Raw genomic sequence first — 18,091 nt, 5'->3', positions numbered from 1 at the left:
CTTGAACAATAAGCCTAATCTATATTAGGTATTGATAACCACATAATATATATTTTTAACATGTATTCAATTAAATAATACTTTTTTATATCTTTATCAATACATTTTCTCTTTCATTCACTCACAATCACTTTCAATAACTATTAAAAAATTCATAGTGTTATAGGACTTTTTCAAATATACAAAAAAATTAAAGCATTTTTTCTATCTTATACTCACAACACCCTAAACCACTCTTTAAATTATAACAACTTTTCTTTCAAAATTTGTTGGGTTGAATGAGAACACAAACATAAGAGTGAACTTCGTCTGTGTTTTGTCCAAATATACGGTTTTAGTTCAGTGGTTCAAATTTGCGATTGTCGTCTCTATGGTTTCGTTTCACTTGCAATTAAACCCGAATTCACTAATACCGTTAAGTCTAGTCGTTAAACTCATCAACCACGTGAGGGACATTTTTGTCTTGTTTTTTCCTTTTTTCCCAAATATACCTCATCCCCTCATGTGAGAGGGTTTGAGAATTAGAACTTGAGTTTAACGACCAGACTTAACGGGGTTAATAAATTTGGGTTTTATTACAAGTTAAATAAAACAACAGGGACAAAAACCACAAATTTAAAACTATTGGACTAAAACTGCAAATTAAAACAAACCACATAAACGAAAACCATAGTTTACTCAATTTAAAACATTAAAGACTATAATACATATCATCTCAATTTAACCAAGGTGTTATTGTGATTACAAAAGTTTATAGTAGCTAGTAACTCACAAATAACATGATATTTTATATAAAATAATCAAAAATGTTTTGTTCAACATAAAATGTAGTTTAGTCAACTTTGAAAAATTGTACCTCTTCTTTTAGTTTTCTCAAATTGACCCCTAAAAGATAGAAACAAACTCAGGCAATTTATGCTTTATAACTTGTGATTACTACTTTCTTCTTAAAATAAACCATCAAACACATAGTAAAACAATTAACATGCATTCTTAAACAACTTACAACAACCAAAACCTAACAACTTTAACTACCATGATCATCCACAACTTGACTGTTCACAAACAAACCTTCTCTTCTTTTACCAAAACCACCAGCCTCCATACTCCCTCTATACTTCAACTCTGACCCCATATAATCCGGGTCCACCGACCCAGCCCGCGGGTTCGGGTCAATAACACTCGGTCTATACGAGTTTGACCCAGGACCCGCGTACCGCGTCGGGGAACCATACCTTCTCGACAACCCTCTTAAACCACCACCATCACCGCCGTTGTTCCCGCCACTTCTCATATCCAAACCCGAATCCCCAAAAGCCCTTTCTCCTGCGCCCGTTGGAGGCCCGTTTACAAACGGGTCATCTGGCCCAAACAGAGTAAAAGCATCCTTTTTCCTAGCAAAGAAATGCCACGCTACAAAAAGAAATAATATAAAGAACAAAACCGGAGTACTCCATAACATCGTGTTGAACTTGCCTTTTGTGACGGGTAGATTCGACTGATACATCCCGATATACCCGTTTCCCAAACTTAAAATAACTAACTTTTTATGATCACTCGCGATCAACGGTCTAGAATCGGCTTTTCTGTTATCTAACCGCCCGATTGCACGATAGTTCAAAAACGAAGATACAATTTCATCAAGCCCGGCTGAAAACACAGGGCGTGGTAAACCCGCTCGCACGTAAAGCTGTGAAGAAACATTATAAACCGACACCTTATCTCGACTAACCATAAGAAAATAGCCCTTAATCGCTTCAAATGCTAACGGGCCACGATCGATATCAAACTTCTTCTTAGACCTGACCCGACACTTGATATTAAGCAAGTCACCATAAATCAACAAATGAACGACTTCACCGCTAGAAGTAAATGCATACGCTTTACCACGATCCGAAGCATCAAGAACATAATTCAAAGCATGCGATCCATTAAACCCGTCACACGGGGCTTCTCTAAGCTTCATAGACCTCAAATCTAACGACCCTACACCCGTTTCAGTCAAAAACAAAAGCTTTTGTTTCAAGACCACAATCGGACGACTATTAGGAACAATCGTACCCATAACCGCACCTTCTTCTTTGAAAACCCTAATCGCACCACTAACATCTATCGACACAATGTACCTTGTTCTACCAACATGATGAATTTCCAATATGTTAATAGCCGACCCCGACCCACTCGCTTGAGTGTGCTCAAGTTTACGAACGGTTTCCTTCTGGACCGAACTCAACTCATCCCCGTTCGGAACTTCCCATACTTTATGAACTAAAATGACACCGTTCTCATGTCCCGTGATTACCATACTCTCGTTCTTAACAACCGAAAGATACGACAACACTGCCGTAACCGGAGAACTCGTCAACGTATCGAACTGAAGCATAACTTCACCGTAGCGAGTAAACACATACAAATTCCCAACATTATCACCAACAGCAATGTACTTGCTCAGTCCTTCCACATCCTTAAAAGGTAAAACATTCAACGAAGTCGGATTCGTATCGAGTTTCACAGCCGACACAAACTGAAACCTTTCCGACCAAAACAAACTATGTTTGGTAACCGAAACAGCACCTAAGCGTTCAATCCTAGAATCCGTTACATCAGTTACATACCCAATATTATTATTATTATTATCATCACTTTTTCGATCTAGTGTTTCCAAATCAGGCATCTTTTGAAACCCATCAACAGATTTACGAATCGAATCCGAATTCGATACGTAGAATACGCGTGATTCTAACTTAGTAACCAATTCGGTTAGGTTTTTAACCAGCTCATCGAGCTTGCCCAATTGAGAGATGTGTTGATTCAGTATGCTTAGAAGTTGTGTTGGATCTGTGGGATCGTGAATATGATCCGAATCGGTGGTGGAAATAATATAGGAAAAGTTGAAGAAGATAATTAAAATGAAGAAGAACTTGCCTTTGATAATAATATCCATGGAAGACTGAAGAAGAAGGAGTGAGTGCGTTAGATTGGACTGGTGGAAACCATTGACGACTGTGACTGATTGAATCTAGAGATTAATAATGTTATTATTAATATTATTGGGGTTTGGAGTGAATTTAGGGCATGAATTAGATTTTTCAGGGGATGATGGAAATAGGAGAGAGGGTGATTTAGCGGTGGCCGGCCCCCGTGGGGATCTTACATTCACATTACTTGTACATCAATTTACTTAATGTCCATTTTCATCCCTGTGGTTTGCTGTTTTCGTCACTTCAGTCCAAAGTTTGAAATTTTGTCAATTTAGTCCTTATAGTTTTAAACATTAGCCAATTACGTCCTCTCGTCTAACGGCATCCAACTATGCCGTTAGTTTAAGGGGCATTTTTGTCTTTTTCCTGTTTTTGTTTAGTTAATGGTCAGTTTCGTCCCTGTGGTTTGATACTTTTGCTACTTCAGTCCAAAGTTTTTATTTTTAATTTATTCAGTATTTTTTTTTTGTTTATAGCCCTTAAGAGCATAATCCAAGCCCAAAACCATCGAGCATCAACCAAAACAGGTTTACGTTTACTCTGTCAATAACAATAATCACACCCTCCTCGTATTTAGTTTCTAGACAATTTCTAAACTCTCCCCCATGGTGGAATTCATTGGTAAAGTGGTCAAGGTAATTCCCTAAAACCGTACTATACCGATAAAACTAAAATCGTTTCTTTGGTTAATGCATAATAGTTACGGTTTAGAGATTAACATATTATAGCAAACATCTTGGTCGAAATCACATCAGGAGGTCGAATATCCAGCATTTCCATGTTTGCTCAAGAAATCGATACACTAGAACGCATGTGTGTTTTTCAAATCGTGGTGCTGTTCTTGAATTCTTTATATCGACTACAATTCTAAGGCTGAATTCGACGAATTCAAGAACAATACCAAGATTTGAAGAACACGCATGCGATTTAGTGCATCGATTTCTTGAGCAAACATGAAAATGCGGGATATTCGACCTCCTGATGTTGATTTCGACCCTGATGTTTGCTACGATATGTTAATCTCTAAACCCTAACTATTATGCATTAATCAGAGAAACGATTTTAGTTTTTTCGGTATAGTTCGGTTTTAGGGAATTACCCTGACCACTTTACCAATGAATTCCATTATGGACTGATGTAGCAAAAAAAAAAAAAAACTAAATAAATAAATTAAACATAAAATTGAAAATTTTTCAAACTTTGAACTGAAGTAGCAAAAGTATCAAACCACGGGGACGAAACTAGTCATTAACTAAACATAAACAGGAGAAAGACAAAAATACCCCTAAAACTAACGGCATAGTTGGATGCCGTTAGACGGGGGGGACGTAATTGGCTAATGTTTAAACCTATAAGGACTAAATTGACAAAATTTCAAACTTTGGACTGAAGTGGCGAAAGTAACAAACCACAGGGACGAAAATGACTATTAACTCTTTTTTCCTTCTATTTTCTTTTTTAAGATTTTAATTTTGTTGTGTTATTATTTAGAACATCTTGTTGGACTCGGTCTGCCCAAGAGACATATTAAATTGATGTGGCTAGTACGTTATGATCCAAGTCGGGTCATACCCAATAACAAGCTAGACAAATACCGATAATATTCGTTCATATATGATGTGATCATAACAAATGAATATTAACACTTGAGTTATTTGGAAAGGGGTTTCTAAATAAAATGTACTTGTGTAATAAACAAATCATATGGATGATTTATGTTTTATGAAAGAACATTACATAGTGTTATTTAAGTTGGTTAAATAACAATATGTGAATAATAATAACCAAGCATGTCTCTTAACATATAATAGGTTTTATAAGTTATAAGTTATAAGTTATAAACTTATAAAAGTATATATGTATGGATATATATATATATATATATATATATATGTTTAAAGTTTTATAAAAGAAAAAGATAATAACTCTTTCAAATGTAATATTATTATATGTTTGAGTGGAGACATGCAAGGTGAGTGGAGACATGCAATGGTTATTATTGGTGGAGAGAAAGATGCCTTTATATAAAACCAAGTCTTTCTCTTTCATTCTTTCATAACACACATAATTTCAAAGTAAACTTTTCTCTCTTCCTCTCTTGGGTATTTTCATCCAACATAAGAAAAGAAGAAGAAAATTTCAAGTGCAAATCCTAGCTAGAAGTGGTGTGTTGTTGAAGCTTGGGGTATGCTAGCTTGAGGAGCTTCCATATTCAAGTTCTTACCTTTCAATCATCATCTCTTTCACCCGGTTTTGTAATATTGAAAGGTAGTAGTAACATGCATGGACTTATAGTGACATGCATGTATTTGATAGCGTGTAATTCGTATTTGTATCCGGGTTTGGGTTTTGCATGTTTAAAATTGGTTTATACATATCATATTAACAAGATTTAAAACTTTTAAATTCCATGCGTTTTTGGTAAAATAGGGATTTTATCACTTTGATAATCTTGTTAAAACCCAACACATCTACGATATAGAGAAGTGGAGTGTGACTGGATGCTGATGTGGCTAGACGAATGCGTTAGAGAATTTGACTATAACCGTCTGACGAGATGAGTGTTTGGATTTCGGGACGGGAGACGTGGGGCCATGGTGTGACGTTAATATGTATGTTAGAAGGTAGGAATATCGGAGGTGGTAAACTTAGTGAATGTTTATGCCTTTCAGAAAATCATGAGATAAGAGTGATAAGTTTGGATTCATTTGCCCTCGTTGAAGGCGTCTATCTAGGACGGTTAGTTTTTTATAGGAGACTTTAATGAAGTTAGATAAAGAGATGACATGTTTCTTCCTCCATTTATAAGTGTCAAATTTTTGGCACGTGCTTGAATATATATAATACGGGGGTAGGAGATATGTGAGCCTAAACAGTAAGAAATTTAACGAACTTGATAGATTTCATGTTTGCCACATTGTTTTTTTGCAAATAGCCTTCTTATGGCCCTGCAAGGAACTTATTAGATCACTGTCTAGTTGTACTTAATTTTGATTATACATACTTCGGGCTAATCCCATTAAAAAGTTTCAGTTCTTGGTTACTTCATGATTATATTCGAAGCATCGTTTCAAAAGCTTGCCCGAGAGGCAGTGGCAGATACATAAATTGTTCTCAGTGCTGATTTTAGAAACTCTAATTTTGTACATTCAGAGACTAAATTTTCGGGTCGGTTTGATGGTTCGGGTCGGATAAGGTTTATTAGATAATGAAAATACAATATAATAACAAAGAACAAACGTTGTCATAAGCTAATTGTATAATTCAGTTCAATAAATTTCAACATGATCAGTCATACATTCTAGTTACGGTGGACTCAACCGTTTTGGAGGCCTATAGCAAAATTTGGGGCTTTTATCGAAACTTCATTAGTTTAAATGTTATTCGACTTGTTTTGTAAGACTTTAAATTTCTGACTAAAGCATTCATTTTAGTTCCATAAAGATTAAGACCAGAATTCTAAAAGCCTTTTATTAAAAAAGAACAAGTTAAGAAACATTACTAAAGAAAGATTATGCTAGCAATTCTCAAACAACATACTTGTGTAGTTGTATGTAACTAAAAGCTTGTCAATGAATGCTGCATTTAATTAGCTACAGCAGGCGTAAGTTGAAATTGAAATCCCAAGACGCACTGGAGGTTTGAAAAAATATATAAAGTTCAAGCATTAGATGGGACTCAAACCCAGGTTAACACTGTATGAAGGAGGATTCTTTACCACCAGACCAAGATTCAATTTATTTATGAGTTAACTTAACATTCTATGTATGGGTTCACTCTCACATTTTATTTAGACATTATACTAAAATTTCGAAACTCAATGGGTTCCCGTAAACCCGCACCTAACATGCTAGGTCCCCCCTGCCGAGAGGGGTTCTTAATTCCGACCAAAAGACAACAATACATTGGAATTCTCTAATAGAGAAAAGTTGCCATGCCTTTACACGTGCTTTGTTGCTTTACCTGTTGCAAAGATTTTTTTTATTGATTGTTTATTACTTTAGTTTCAATTTTGGGTTTTGGTGCTTCACCATCGACCTCAGCCAACCCACCGCTTGAAGGAGCTTCACCGAAGAACCGTCTCCATCCACCTTCACCGGACCACACCACCACCGCATCGCCTTCCGTCTCCATCCACCTTCTCCGAACCACACCACCACCGCATCGCTTTCTTTGTCAACGGTATTCGGTTAGTATGTGTGATTTTGCTGATTAGAGTTTACGGTTTTGCGTTGTACATGTTTACACTTCAATTAGTTGTTTCAATTGGTTTCTGGAAGGTACAGTTTATTACTATATATTTTGACCAAGGCTGATCACTGTTTACATGTTGAAACAATGGATGTTAAGAGACAAACATCAAGAGTTATACTACGTAAGTGAGAACCACTATTAATATTGTCAAATAACACCATAAACATCTTTCACTGATCACATCATATCTTCTCTTTATCTATGTGAAGAAACACTAACCGGACCCCGGGCAGATTACGGATAACCTGGGGGTTAGATAGATGTTTCCCACGAGGGGTTAGACCCGGCAAAGATGGTTCTTCTGATAACCTGTAAAACAGACACCGTGAGCTCGTCACTGAGAAGGGGGGGGGGGGTTCCTCCTTGTGACCACCCTCCGGCGTGAGAATCAGACTAGATTGCTCTTGAATATAAATGTATATTAAGAGATTGCTAGAGCAGATATCAGGTATAATATGTAATACGAGATAGTATATGAAAAGATGAGATGATCATACCATTTGGGGTATTTATAGCCGAAGGTAGGTTTCCAAGAAGGTGTAGCCGGCTGAATAGTATTCCTGTTCTACCAACTGTGGCCTACGCACGTGCCATGCTGGTAGTTGGTGGGTAGGCAGCGGTTGACAGTGACCAGGCCTGCTGTGTACTATTCCTTTTCCACCAACTGCCGGCTATGCACGTGGTATGACAGGAGTTGGTGAGTAGGCAGCGGCTAATAGTGGCATACAGTACAAGAGCATGCTGCTCGCCATACTGTTGTCAATGAGCTGTCGTATCTTTGGTCAGATCTTTTGCCCATACCTCGTCAGGTACAGTACAAAAGATCTTCCCGTATCGTACGGACTGGCCTATTTGGGCGGGAGTATTCCCCCTCCCGCCTTTGTGCGGGATTGTTCCCGGCTTTGCTCATCCCCTCAGGTGACTACTGAGTTATTGAGAGCTAAGTGCCTTGTGCGTGTAGCCTTGCTGCGCGGGTGGCCTTCCCTGATGGCTTGTATCCGCAGCTGCGGGAACAGGCGGAGTACTTCACCATTGGGAGGCATTTCCTGCGGGAACAGCTTGCGTACTGCGCGTAAGGACGTCACGTCTCTGAGCATGGTGGGTCCTGCGGATCCAGTTGGTTTCTGCGCAGACGTCTCTCTTCAAGGTGAGTCCTGCGGGTCCAACTGGGCTCTGCTGGGACCTACCTCTTCAAGTCCCCCCAGTCCAATGTTCTTCTCATGAATGTTTAATAAAGTGAGGTGAACTTTTGGACTTAAGCAAAGGGTTTTGAAAAGGGTTTAGTTTTAAGGTTTTCCATGGGGATTCTTCCCGCGGAAGTCCTTATGTCACTTGCAGAAATTCCCGACTTTCCTGCTTGATCTTTGGGTATGATGCGGGTAGGTCTGTAACCTCCTCGCAAGTCAGGAGCGTTGAGTCCCACTTGTGTGGATTCTCCATGAGGTTTTGGTAGTTTTGAACATAGTGATCAATTATGTTAAAACCACCAATTCCATCTTGGAGCTTCCAACAATGTAGTTCTCGACGTTCCCGCTATGCGGGGATGTTATTCCCGTTTCCGCAAGCATTGCCCAGAAGATCCTTCTTGGTTTCAATTCCCTGCGGAGCGCTAGGTATGTGAAGGGTTTTGCCTTAACACTGTACCCGCGCTCGTCTTACGGTTACTTTACTTCCAAGGTATTCCTGGCGTCAATTCCCTACGGGTGCTAAGTATGTGAAGGGTTTTGCCTTGACACTGTACCCGCACCCGTCTTATAGTTACTTGGTCGCCAAGGTATTCCTGGCGTCAATTCCCTGCGGGTGCTAAGTATGTGAAGGGTTTTGTCTTAACACTGTACCCGCACCCGTCTTATAGTTACATGGTTGCCGAGGTATTCTTGGCTTCAATTCCCTGCAGGTGCTAAGTATGTGAAGGGTTTTGCCTTAACACTGTACCCGCACCTGTCTTACAGTTACTTGGTTGCCGAGGTATTCTTGGCTTCAATTCCCTGCAGGTGCTAAGTATGTGAAGGGTTTTGCCTTAACACTGTACCCGCACCTGTCTTACAGTTACTTGGTTGCCAAGGTAAGGGGTATTTTCCCGCTTACTTTTGAATCTTTTTGAATTTTTTGAAATTCGAAGAGTTGGTGAAAGGATAAGAACAGTCCAAACTATTGAAACGTCGTGCGACGGTTTCTTCTGACTGTGTCAGGACGTGCAGGAAGTTATGGTGACGTGACAGTACATGGTCATTCCAGACGCTTTTTCAGGCGCGTGGGCGCGATTTTTCGGGCGCGTGGCCGCGAAATTAATGGTACGCGTCCTTTCAACAGCTGTTGCCAGCTTGCTTTTTTCCACGTGTCATAGTTTCATTGCACCTTCGATTTCTCTCTCTTCCGCATTAAATTCATCGCATTAATTGCGATTAGTATATAAAGGGGGAGAGGGTCTTTTGTAATCCACACTTTCACTTTTCTCTTCATCTTCAAAACGATTTCCGGCGAATACTCACCTTTTCAGTCGAGCATTCTCTTAAAATCGTTTTCTTCTTTCATATCTGCAAGATGTCTTCTCATGATCTTGAGGCTACAGCCCAGGAGGCTGGGGTGTACGCCGATGACAAGAGTACTGCTGGCGAGTGCCAGTGTGCTCTGCCTGTCGATCTATATCAGTACGTCGTCAGGAAGTTCATGCTCGAGTCTCTCGAGCCTGAGTTTCCTGAACCTCATCAGACGGTTTATGATGCCCCCAGAGGCAAGATCGGGGTATATGCCGCATTCTTTGTTTATGGGAATCTTAGGTTCCCCTTGACAAAGTTTGTGTACCGTGTCCTGGAGAGGCACGGTGTACACCTGACCGAGGTACACCCGATGGCAATCGCGAAGATTCGCCACTTCTAGTGGGTGTGCCGGATTCTAGGCGTTGAGCCCTTCGTCGACCGCCTGATGACCTTCTACTCTTGGAGGTGCATCCAGGGGTGGTATACTCTGATAACCCGGATCAAGGGTTTGAAGATTTGCGCAACCGAGCGCAGTCTTCGTTCGTGGAAGCGGGAGTTCTTTTTTATCTCCGCTCGCGCCATCCCCCTTGCCATGAAGTTCAAGAATGGGCAAGCACTTCCCAGCCTTCACGCCTCCAACTACCAGGAGGCGGAATGGTTCTTGAAGATATCCCGAGTCCAATCTCCGGTTTACCGCTTTGCGGAGTCCGGGATGGTGATGCTCGGGATGAGCCGGGTGTGGAAGGATGCGGATGCGCGAAAGATCCCGATCGTCCTCGAATACGGTTTGAACTCTGTTCCTTACGGTATGCTCTGTTTACTTTGTTTATATAGGTTTGTCTTCTAACTGTTTCTTTTATTTTAGAGGGGAACGACTTGCAGTCGCTCCTGTATCCGCGGGAGGCTGACAGTGCCGCCCGGATGGGTACTCGTGCTCTAGATGAGAACGAGTTGCCCATCCTTGAACAGACGGCGGATCGGTTCGTGGAGGTCTACCCGCCAGGCCACGAGATCCTGAGCGCCAGGCGGCCAGGTAAGGCGTTATTCAACCCTCGACCCCTCAATGCTGAAACCTCTGCTGGAATTCCTCTAATCTTGTGTTCTGATGAGGAATCCGCAGATGGTCCTCCGTTGGTGCGGAAGAAGAAGGCTGCCGGCGGGAAGGGAAAGGCGAAGGTGGCCTCCACTGCCGATCCGGTGCCTCGGTCTGATTCAGAGACCGAGAGCGAGGAGGTGGCGGGGAACCCGGGTGGTGATAGGACCACTGCTCCGGAGGCTGCGACTGTCACCTCCGGAGAGCCCAGGATGACGACGGTGAGCGGCGTAAAGAGGCCGACTCCATCGGGTTCGTCCCCGCCTGTTCGCACTTTTAGGCTCAAGAAAACCCGTAAGTACAAACTTCCTTTATTTTTAACTTCGTAGCTTTCCATCATTAATACTTATCTTCTTTGCGCAGGCGTGGATGCTACCGCATTCCAGGGTGGAGCGGGGAGGAATACCTCCGGACCCATGACGGTAGGCTTGGTCAGCCTACCTGAGGCGACGACCCAGGCGGCTGCGCCTGCTTCAGTTGGTTCAGTTGCTCATCCCGTTGAGCCAACTGTTCTAACTGTGATGACATCACCGCCGGCTGTCAGTGCCATATTTACCGCATCTTTCACTGAGCCGGCGGTTACTTTTTCTGCGCATTCCGCAGCGGCGACCACGGTTGTGAGTTCACCTCCGGTGAGTTCACCTCCGTTGGTTTCTACCGCGGCGGCCTCCATGCCTCCGACGTCGGCAGCTACAGCCGATCCTTCAGGTATGCTTGGGGCTTATCGCCAACCTCTGCCTCCTTCCCATCTGCCTGACCTCTTGGATGGATTTCCCTTGGGTTCAGGTGATGGGTTTGGCGGCTATCGGCCTGTTGTTGACCCTACAGGTGCGTAGGGTTCTTTTAGCCTTTTTTTTTTTTTTTTATATATATCATCTTTTCCTAACTGCTTTTTGTTTTTTGCAGTGTCGGATTCCAATGAAGTGTATGTTCCACGATGGAACATCCGCCGAGGAACAACCCTTCGCACACCTGTGGAGTGCGTGGAGTGGGCTCGTCACGCAGCTCCCAGTGGTGCGTTGGGGGAAGCCATGGCTAGCTACCAGGAGGGTAGGCTAACCAATGAGCTTCGGGTTCTCCTGGCCCGGATGCAGCCGCGCGTCGAGCTGCTTTGTCGTGAAAACGACAAGTTAAAAGCAGCTCGCATTCAAGAAGTAGCTCAGGCGCGGGCTGTCCGGGAGGAGAACAAGAGACTTACTGCAGTGGCTGCGGAAAAGGAGAAGGCCTTCAAGGCCCTCGAGGTTGAAGTTCAGGCCCGGCTCGAGGCCCGTTCCAAGGCTGCCCAAGCTGTTAACGAACAGCTTCGGCTGGCTAAGGAAACTGCAAGGAACGCAACCGAGAGGGCCACCAAGGCTGAAGCTGTTGCTGAGCCTCTACGCCTCGAGAATGAGGAACTTAAAGCCTAACTTGAGGCGCTCCAACAGGCTCATGATGCCTTGGCGATGGAAGACGCCAAGAAGCTCCAAGAGATCTTGGACCAGAGGGGGGTGCTTGACCATACTGAGCGGAAGCTAAAGGGCGTTGAAGAGGCTGCGGCTAAAGAAGTGTTGCTTGCCAACCTCAATAAAAGTGAAGCCGAACGCGCCCGTAACCAAGCTCAAGCTGCCCTCCAAGAGGCTCTGGTTGCCAAGGAATGGCTTCTTCGAGAAGCGTTGTCTCAGGTAAGCTTAACTTCATAATGTCTTTACGCTTTTCTTTGTAAATAGAAAAGGTTTTGATACTTGTATTTTCTTTTTTGTAGGTTGTGCATCGGGTCTTCACGGATACGTCTTATGACGATGCTATGAGCGCAGCCCTCAACGCTTCTCATGAGGATGGGGAAAAGGCCGGCTTCCTGCTTGGTCTAGGGTTCGTTGAGAAAGGCATCCCGCCTTCCAACTTCCCTTTATTTGATGTGGATACTGAAGCTGTATACGACCAAGCAGTGAATCAATATGCCGCCTTCCTGCATCCGGTGGTGGAGAAGGTGAACGAAGCTGCTGCTGCTGATGATGGGCTAGCTATCCTTAAAGCTTTCCTTGAACCGCCGCGCTCTACTGATGGTGCTGGTCCAAGTGGAAGTGGCCCTGAAGCTTGATCCTGAAGATCCCTTCCCACTGTTAGGATAGGTTTAGCTTGTATAGATTTATATTCTTGTAGGCGGGTAGTTACCCGGCCATTCTTGTAATGAATATTATGAAATATAAATCTTTGTGCGGGTAAGACCGCTATTTTCACTGGATTACTTGCTTTATAAACGTTATATGACTTGCATACTTTAGTTTAAATTAGCAATTTTCCAAGTGTTTAGAATAAGTTAACCTTTGAACGTGGTAGATAATAGGTTGAAGTTTTGCTTCCTCTTTCGTGATTGTGCGGGTAGGACCGTCACTTGCACTTAGTAGGATGGCTAAACTTTACCTATATCTGACCTGCGTGGAGGTTTTCCTCATCTTTTTAGAAATTTCTAAGTGTTTAGGATAAGTTAACCTTTGAACGTGGTAGATAATAGGTTGAAGTTTTGCTTCCTCTTTCGTGATTGTGCGGGTAGGACCGTCACTTGCACTTAGTAGGATGGCTAAACTTTACCTACATCTGACCTGCGTGGAGGTTTTCCTCATCCTTCTGTTAGAAATTTTCTAAAGTATTTTGAATAAGTTAACCGTTCGACGCGCGGTTGTCAATAGGTTCGGTTTCCTCTCATGATTTGTGCGGTTAGGACCGGCACTTTCATTTAGTTGGATGACCAAAGTTTACCTATGACTGACCTGCGTGAAGGTTTGCCGTTTTTTGGGTTTATGCGGGTTTTGCCGCCTTCCCCACGCAACGACTTTCACACTTATGTATGCGGTGAAAACCGGCATCAGTGTTGAATAAATTAACCGTTCGACGCGCGGTTGTTAATAGGTTAGTGTTCAGTTTCCTCTATCATGATTCATGCGGATAGACCGGCACTTTCATTTAGTGGGATGACTGAACTTTACCTTTAACTGACCTGCGTGAAGGTTTGCCGTTTTTTGGGTTTATGCGGGTTTTGCCGCCTTCCCCACGCAACGACTTTCCACGTAATTATGCGGTGAAAACCGGCATATCCGTGTTGAATAAATTAACCGTTCGACGCGCGGTTGTTAATAGGTTAGTGTTCAGTTTCCTCTATCATGATTCATGCGGATAGACCGGCACTTTCATTTAGTGGGATGACTGAACTTTACCTTTAACTGACCTGCGTGAAGGTTTGTCGTTTTTTGGGTTTATGCGGGTTTTTCCGCCTTCCCCACGCAACGACTTTCCACGCAATTATGCGGTGAAAACCGGCATATCCGTGTTGAATAAATTAACTGTTCGACGCGCGGTTGTTAATAGGTTAGTGTTCAGTTTCCTCTATCATGATTCATGCGGATAGACCGGCACTTTCATTTAGTGGGATGACTGAACTTTACCTTTAACTGACCTGCGTGAAGGTTTGCCGTTTTTTGGGTTTATGCGGGTTTTGCCGCCTTCCCCACGCAACGACTTTCACACTTATGTATGCGGTGAAAACCGGCATCAGTGTTGAAAGTTCATAAAAGTATAAATGTAAAATCATCAGCGTCGATGTTCTAAGGAGAATCATTTCCATTAGAAGTGGCTCTGGGCCTTTTCTTTACAAATTTGGAATTGATCTACATGCAAACTGTGTAATTGAGCTCCCTTCCATGTTGTTGGGATGGGAGTGCCATCGAGCCGATATGCACCTGGTTCGGGATCTCGTTGTTTACGCAGTATGTAGTCTCCAACATTGAAGCTGTAATTTTATTCGTGTTTTCCCCAACTGGGGTTCTACACGCATCAGCCTGCTCAGCGTTCATTGCGCCACGAGGTGCGCGAGCGTCCCATCTCTGACAAATGCTTCGACCATGTCCTTTACGTCTGTGCATTCTTCAGTGTTGTGGTATTTTGTCCTGTGAAAGTCACAGTATTTGCTCCGATCAGCATTGTGACGATGTCGGATTATTGGAGCCTTTGGCCATGGGAGCTCCTCAGTGGCGAATATCTCGGTGACGCTTTTGGTGAGTGGCGTCCATCTGGAGTTCTGGTTCGACTGTACGTTATCCCTTCCGCCTAACCGATGTTGCAAGCCGGATGAGGTGTCAAAGTTTACCCTTGACTGCCAAATGCCTAGCTTCCGCTTTTTGTTTAATCGGGCGGTAAGGACGTTGTCTTCTCTTGTTTTCTGGGTGTAGAGGTTTGTGCTCTGGGGGAGATCTCTACCCAGTTGCTTCTCCGTTTCCGCAAAGTGTTTAGCTGCTGTCATGATGGCATCCCATGTGGATGGCATGCCATCTTTACCCGTTAAGGTGCGGATGAGCTCTGGGTCGTTCGCGCCCTGGATGAAAGCAGCGCGAACAAGATCTTCGCTAATATTACCCAAACTTAGCTTCTTTGAGTTGAAGCGAGTGATGAAGTCTGGCAAAGATTCATCTTCCTCTCGAATGCATTTGAGGATTGTCCATTGCTCTTCGGTATACTTTCTTTGTTGGCTGAAGTGTTGGCTAAATTTTTGCTGGAAGTCTTCCCAACCGTAGATGTGGTGGACTGGTAGACGATCGAACCACGCTCTAGCTGGCCCAACAAGCGTCATTTGGAACATGTAACACCACGTAGGTTCCGTCCAACTACTGACGGTTGCCCCCGCTATGAACCTGTTCAAATGATCGTCTGGATCAGATATACCATCGTAAGTGCCGATGTTGGACATCTGTTTGGCACTTTTCGGGACGATTGCTTCCGCAATGTCCTTTGCAAATTTGGACGTTCCCGCCTTTGCAGCATTTGGTGTAAATGCTTTCGAGAAGTCACGTGGATTTCCACCTGTGTTTTTTGGTTTGAAGGTTTCTTCAAAACGCCTTCTCGGTTCGGAGTCCGTTTCCTTACGCTTCCCTTTCGCCCTATGACGAGGGTTTGCGTCACTATCGGATTCCTCCGAATCATCGTCAAAGTATACAAATTCATCAGCCTGTTGGAGTAAACGTAAGCGTTCATCCAACTCAGCTTGGAATTCTTTTTGACGTGCTTCCGCCCACGCTTTAATTTCATCGAGTGTTTGGCGGGGGAGCCTCGTTCGTTCTCTCTCTAACCGGGTATCGGTGAATCCCAGTGAGCGATTATTTACTGCACTTGCCCCAGCTTGGGTAACTGGGGTAGTGTTCGTAAAATTTACTGCACTTGCCCCGGCTTGGGTAACCGGGGTAGTGTTCGTAAAAACTGTGTAGTCGCCGGTATTCCCCCCAGTAGCTGGGGTTGTGGTTACCGGAGTTTCTTTAACCATCTTTCCAGAAGTTTGAAAAAACTGAAAAGAAATGTTCTAGCTTTTATGCACGGATGGCGCCAATGAAGAAACACTAACCGGACCCCGGGCAGATTACGGATAACCTGGGGGTTAGATAGATGTTTCCCACGAGGGGTTAGACCCGGCAAAGATGGTTCTTCTGATAACCTGCAAAACAGACACCGTGAGCTCGTCACTGAGAAGGGGGGGGGGGTTCCTCCTTGTGACCACCCTCCGGCGTGAGAATCAGACTAGATTGCTCTTGAATATGAATGTATATTAAGAGATTGCTAGAGCAGATATCAGGTATAATATGTAATACGAGATAGTATATGATAAGATGAGATGATCATACCATTTGGGGTATTTATAGCCGAAGGTAGGTTTCCAAGAAGGTGTAGCCGGCTGAATAGTATTCCTGTTCTACCAACTGTGGCCTACGCACGTGCCATGCTGGTAGTTGGTGGGTAGGCAGCGGCTGACAGTGACCAGGCCTGCTGTGTACTATTCCTTTTCCACCAACTGCCGGCTATGCACGTGGTATGACAGGAGTTGGTGAGTAGGCAGCGGCTAATAGTGACATACAGTACAAGAGCATGCTGCTCGCCATACTGTTGTCAATGAGCTGTCGTATCTTTGGTCAGATCTTTTGCCCATACCTCGTCAGGTACAGTACAAAAGATCTTCCCGTATCGTACGGACTGGCCTATTTGGGCGGGAGTATTCCCCCTCCCGCCTTTGTGCGGGATTGTTCCCGGCTTTGCTCATCCCCTCAGGTGACTACTGAGTTATTGAGAGCTAAGTGCCTTGTGCGTGTAGCCTTGCTGCGCGGGTGGCCTTCCCTGATGGCTTGTATCCGCAGCTGCGGGAACAGGCGGAGTACTTCACCATTGGGAGGCATTTCCTGCGGGAACAGCTTGCGTACTGCGCGTAAGGACGTCACGTCTCTGAGCATGGTGGGTCCTGCGGATCCAGTTGGTTTCTGCGCAGACGTCTCTCTTCAAGGTGAGTCCTGCGGGTCCAACTGGGCTCTGCTGGGACCTACCTCTTCACTATGTTAAGTTAATAATGTCGTTTGTCTTCTTGCAGATCATACGTGCAACTATGGATTGATCACTTGCATCCTGTCGTTTCTCTCTCGGTAATTACTTCTCTACTGCCTACAGTTTTCTTTAATAATGGTATTAAAACCTTTAAAACAATAAATGCTTTGATTCATGTTCTTAACTTTTAAAACAATTTATAGCATCAGCCTATATTAAACTAAAGTGATTACTGGGTTTCCAATTTTGCATTGGCATATGTAGTTACATTTGTATTAAATAATGGACCATAAATTAAGCTAAAATGATTACTGATCTTAAAACTTTGGATTTTTCATTCAGATTATTTTAAAGTCAACGAATGCTTAGAACAGTTTACACACTCCTAAATTAACATATTTGTTACCTAAAACAGGAACAGCAGAAAACCACATACTCTTGGCAGGACAAAGGCAGGAAAACATTTATGGAAAAACTCCCTACATATGAAAAAGTGCAGCCAGAGTCCTAGCAAACCTCCACATATTTTTGTATAGACAAGTCACCTATGGAAGCAGATTTATGTAACTCTACTTTATAAATGTTAATAGTGCAGCCTATGTATGGACGCCAACAACTTGATATGCAACCAAACAATATGTTAGTAACCTTTCATAAACAGTCACACCAAATGCCGCCGCAACGTGCGGATGAACAAACTAGTTTTATATAATATAGAAGAAACATAGAGAAAGACAATTAAAAAATCACTACATTGGAATCCTCTAATAGAGAAAAGTTTATTAAAAAAAGATATAAAGTACACATCTATAATTATAGACTCATATACAACACTCTACTTGATGTGAGTGTATAAAAAAGAGGAAAAATAATCAAATAAGTATTTGTGAGTTGGAATGTAGGATACATATAGAAAGAGAGAGTTGGATGACGGAGATTATTTAAAAGCAAAC

The 18,091-nt window shown here is 43.0% G+C and overlaps 1 long non-coding RNA gene and 1 pseudogene across 1 annotated transcript; one reads left to right on the top strand and one right to left on the bottom strand.

The window, feature by feature from the left end:
- Positions 1-862: 862 nt before the first annotated feature.
- LOC143589828 (putative membrane protein At1g75140 pseudogene) lies at positions 863-3,144 on the bottom strand (annotated as a pseudogene).
- A 4,142-nt stretch (positions 3,145-7,286) lies between these two features.
- On the top strand, positions 7,287-17,797 carry LOC143589829 (uncharacterized). The gene is made up of 3 exons (XR_013145356.1): positions 7,287-7,356; positions 17,185-17,236; positions 17,554-17,797. It is a non-coding gene; the product is annotated as an uncharacterized LOC143589829 (long non-coding RNA).
- The last annotated feature ends 294 nt before the right edge of the window (positions 17,798-18,091 follow it).

The sequence above is a fragment of the Bidens hawaiensis genome, unplaced genomic scaffold (genome assembly GCF_021521415.1).
Source record: "Bidens hawaiensis isolate Kalapana, Puna unplaced genomic scaffold, B.hawaiensis_p1.1 tig00037857_1, whole genome shotgun sequence".
NCBI lineage: Eukaryota > Viridiplantae > Streptophyta > Magnoliopsida > Asterales > Asteraceae > Bidens > Bidens hawaiensis.
Note: the sequence above shows the minus strand (reverse complement) of the source record. Positions and strands in the feature narration are given on the sequence as shown.